Source organism: Portunus trituberculatus, chromosome 39 (genome assembly GCF_017591435.1).
Source record: "Portunus trituberculatus isolate SZX2019 chromosome 39, ASM1759143v1, whole genome shotgun sequence".
In the NCBI taxonomy this organism is placed as follows: Eukaryota; Metazoa; Arthropoda; class Malacostraca; order Decapoda; family Portunidae; genus Portunus; species Portunus trituberculatus.
The window spans coordinates 10,621,004-10,626,003 of NC_059293.1; the positions used below are offsets into that span (position 1 = coordinate 10,621,004).

At 37.9% G+C, this 5,000-nt stretch overlaps 1 protein-coding gene across 6 annotated transcripts in view; it reads left to right on the forward strand.

Annotated features, from left to right (window-relative positions):
- The window catches only part of LOC123515600, a 384,796-nt gene that overhangs the window by 290,909 nt on the left and 88,887 nt on the right, over positions 1-5,000 (forward strand). The window lies entirely within an intron of this gene.

Genomic DNA, 5,000 nt, shown 5'->3' on the forward strand with positions numbered 1-5,000 from the left:
CGTAATGAAGAGTGAACACAACAGAGAAATGAGACACGAACTTTTTATGTAGGAAATCAAGGAAAAGGACAAAGTTACAAGACAAAACAAGGAGGAAGAGGAAAAAATAAGACGCGAATCAGAAAAAAACATGAGAGAGAGAGAGAGAGAGAGAGAGAGAGAGAGAGAGAGAGAGAGAGAGAGAGGTAAAAGAAAACGAGAGGCAAATCTTGATGAAATGAAATAGATTAACTGAAAGATATTAAGCAAAAATACACACACGAAAAAAAAAAGAATTATATATTAATGTTAAAAAAAATATATCAGTGTTGAATTCAATTATATATTTTTTTTCTCAAGTATCTTTTTATTTTTATTTATTTTTTTTCAGTGCACTTCATTTTAATAGAAGAAAGAAAAAAATGTGTGCTTATGAAAGTGTGTGTGTGTGTGTGTGTGTGTGTGTGTGTGTGTGTGTGTGTGTGTGTGTGTGTGTGTGTGTGTGTGTGTGTGTGTGTGTGTGATGTATGCGTGCTATTCATCCTGTGTTCTTTATTGCAAGCATAACGGGGTATAATTTCCTCTCTCTCTCTCTCTCTCTCTCTCTCTCTCTCTCTCTCTCTCTCTCTCTCTCTCTCTCTCTCTCTCTCTCTCTCTCTCTCATCTACTGTATATCTTGTGTACTGATAGTTATAAAAGAGATAGAGAGAGAGAGAGAGAGAGAGAGAGAGAGAGAGAGAGAGAGAGAGAGAGAGAGTAAGAGAGAAAGTAAGTTAATATCAAATGAGAATAGAAAAAAAATATATTGAAAAGAAGGGTTTAGTTATTTTTCACTGGAAAGGAACGAAATTAAAAGAAAGTTAAGGAAAAACACGAATAAATGAAAAAAGTAGAATGTAGAAGAAGGTAATTTAAAAGACTATCCATATCCTCCTCCTCCTCCTCCTCCTCCTCCTCCTCCTCCTCCTCCTCCTCCTCCTCCTCCTCCTCCTCCTCCTCCTCCTCCTCCTCCAATAACCAGCACAAGACACGTTTTATAACACCACGTGATCGATCAGACTCATCTTCCATTTTCCTCCATCTTCTTCCTCTCCTCCTCCTCCTCCTCCTCCTCCTCCTCTTCCTCCTCCGTTTTGTTTTCTTTTTCCTCCGCCTCCTTTCCTCATTTATTTTCTCTTTCCTTCTTTTCTTTATTTTTATTGTGTCTTGTCTCATGTTTCTCTCTCTCTCTCTCTCTCTCTCTCTCTCTCTCTCTCTCTCTCTCTCTCTCTCTCTCTCTCTCTCTCTCTCTCTCTCTCTCTCTCTCTCTCTCTCTCTCTCTCTCTACTTCATCTCCTTTCTCTATTTCTCCTCCAACCACTTTCCTTCCCTGGTGCCCAATCTTCTTCCTCCTCCTCCTCCTCCTCCTCCTCCTCCTCCTCCTCCTCCTCCTCCTCCTCCTTCTCATTTCCTCTTCCATTTCCCTGCTCCTCTCGCTTCTTCCTTCCTCTTGCTACTGCACCTTGCTTTTCTCTCTCTCTCTCTCTCTCTCTCTCTCTCTCTCTCTCTCTCTCTCTCTCTCTCTCTCTCTCTCTCTCTCTCTCTCTCATACACTTTTCTTTCTCTTTTTTTTCATATTTTTACTCGCTTAACCTTATCTTGATGTGACTTCTATCTTATCTTGCTTTTATTTTGCCTTCCCTGATAAGATACTTGCTTCATTTTTAGGAAAGGTAAGAAAAAAAGTCGGGAAGTTGCAGGGAAGTGAAAAGAATGAGAATAGATTTTTTGTAGAGTGTGGAAGAACGAAATGTTTTAACCTCTTAAGTACCATGACGCGTTTCCATATTCATTCTGCTTATTGTTGGTGATTTTATACAGCTTCAGAAACTCGTGTGGTGATTTAAGTAGTGAAGAGTCTGACCATTAATATTTTGACCTCTATAGACCCTTGCTAATATTAATAAAATGGTCTAATCGTACACATATCTGAAGGTAAAAATTGTGTCCCAGTAGTGAAGAGGTTAGGATGAAACGTGATGTGTTTTATTTATTTATTTATTTATTTTTTTTTTTGTCAGAGTTGGATTGATAAGAAAATGAAATAGTGATAGGAATGTGGAAAAAATAGTGGTTGTGAAATTCAAGGATAGTTTATTTATTTTATTCATTTTTTTTTTCTTAGAGTTGTAAAAGGCAAAATGTGCATGTTAATTTATTTTTTCCATTCATTATAAAGGTCTTAGCGAAGGAAAAAAAAAATGAATTCGGCAATATTACGAAATTGAACTCATTGAAATATCTGAAGGCAAACAAAACCAAAAAAAAAAAAAAAAGATAAAACATCCCTGAGTTGCAAAACAAAAACAAATAACAAAAAAAAAAAAAAAACAACCATTGTAATTCAAAAGGTAGAAAACACAGGAAAACAAACCATTTCAGTGTTCCAAAAGTTGAAACACAAACAAAAAAGGAAAACCAAACAATCCAGTGTTCGAAAACTAGAAAAAAGTAATGAGAAGGTAAACACACACACACACACACACACACACACACACACACACACACACACACACACACACACACACACACACACACACACACACACACACACACACACACACACACACACACACACACACACACACACAAAATAAGGCTGAGTATTTGAGAGATAAGAGTCGAAAAGTAGAAAACAAGGCGTGAAAAGCAAAACACGTGAACGCATCGCAGAATTCCAAAGCTTACCAGTCAAGGAGATACAAAAATGTAGAAGGAGTCATACGAAAGTAATAAATAAATAAATAAATACGAAGGAATAGAAATATAGTTTGAGGATTTAAAATTTGGAATCGTGGAAAAAAGTGGAAAACAAAAACAAACACAAACGTCAAAGTATTAACAACAACAACAACAACAATAACAATGACAATAACAACAGAAAACGAAGCAACACAGTCATGCCATCGTTCCCAAGGTAGAAAGAAAATCCCAGCAACACATTACCGAGTTTGAAAGTTTATGAGTGAAGGACAAACACGTGAAGATGTTCCTTTGAGTTGTTTGTGTTGTGGCAAGCCTGGCCAAGATACCATGTTGATCTTGTTTCCCTCCCATCCCTCCCTCCTTCCCTCCCTCTTCCTGCCGCTCTCTTTTCCCTGTCAGCCTCTCCTCTCTCTCTCTCTCTCTCTCTCTCTCTCTCTCTCTCTCTCTCTCTCTCTCTCTCTCTCTCTCCTTCATATCCTCCTCCAGCGCGTCTGTCTTGAGATTTTATGATATTTGGTAAAGCCGCCATTACACGCCGGCTCAGAGAGAGAGAGAGAGAGAGAGAGGTTGACTTGCAAATATATATCCATTTTTTTCACACTTGTCACAAACTTCTTTTTTTTCTGTCTGTCTGTTTGTCTACTTATTTATTTTCTCTTTTCTTCTTTTTTTCATCTCTCTATCCACACGTCTGTCGGTTGGTCTTTCCGTGTGTCTGTCTGTCAACCAATTTGTCCTTTCTGTGTGTGTGTTTTTTTTTCTTTATAAGTCTCTCTCTCTCTCTCTCTCTCTCTCTCTCTCTCTCTCTCTCTCTCTCTCTCTCTCTCTCTCTCTCTCTCTCTCTCTCTCTCTCTCTCTCTCTCTCTCTCTCTCTCTCTCTCTCTCTCTCTGTCAAATTGAGCATACGCTTTTAAAAGATATTCTCTCCTTTATTTCTTTTCCTGGGAAGTGGCAATTAGCTGTCCTTTTTTTTCGTATTTTTTGCAGCTCTTTTTATGTTCTTTTTTTCCCTCGCCAGGCCTTTTGTAGCTCAGTTCATTCACACACTCAGAAAAAAAGAAAGGAAAAATTGAAAAGAACATTGCACGAACGGTTGCTGGGGAAAAAAAAAAAGAAATTGTACTTCCACTATCATAGAAAACATATTTGTCGATAACATTAAAATAAGAATAGCGTTTCCATCCGAGGGTTAGGTTAGGTGAGGATTTAAATTCGTTCGTATTTACCCGTTTAGCACCATGACGCGGTTCCATATTCATTCTTCTTGCTATTTGGTGATTTTATACATCTTCAGAAACTCGTGTGAGGGATTAAAATAGTGGATATTACTGCCATTAATCTTCTGATCACCATAGACTCTTCCTAATGTCAATAAAATGGTCTAGTCGTACACAAATCTCAAGATAAAAAGGTGTTCCAGTATTGAATTCATTGTGTAGATCAAGATATAAAACAACGTTACATAAGTCAGTGTCTGGAATTAGAATTTTAAGGTCATTTCCATTATCTCAATATTTATGAAAAAAAAAGAAGAAAATACTCTACTTCCATCATAGAGAGGTTATTGGCAAGTATGTAGAAGGAACATTTTTTATTTCTCTGTTATAGAAACAATATTTCCATCAGTAAAAGGAATATTGGATCATGTCAGTATTATAGAACCCTCCAGCTCTCTGCGTGTCCCGGCTACCCTTTCGCGGCTCCTTCCCTCAGTTGACATGACGTGTGAAGGAAAATATAACCAAAACTTACATAATCCTAACCTAACCTAACCTAACCTAGCGGGGAGCAGGGAAACGAGGAGAGCTGGACGGTTCGCTAATCTTGACTTGATGCGGAATATTTTTACCTACTTGAAGATAATACTCGTCCATCCTTTAGTATAGAAAGAATATTGGAAAGTAGAGAGAATATTAGGAAGCAGTAAGAATGTTGGAAAATAGTAAGAATATTAAGTAGTAAGAATGTTGAATAATAGTAAGATTATTAAGAAGTAGTAAGAATATTTGCATCTCGTGAAAATATTTGCTACTCCAATACAGACAGAACAGTGAAAGAATATTTATACTTTTACTTCTCCCGTGAAAAATAATAGAAATACAGAATAAATGGGAGTGATAGGAGTGAGGAGGGAATATCATGGCATCCCATCGTCCCATCAGCACCAGTAATCACCCCATCACCCGCCCCGGCCTTCATTACCTCCCATCATCCTCAGCAGCATGACCCATCACACCCACCACCGCTCTTCACTCCCTGCCGCCGCCAGGTATATA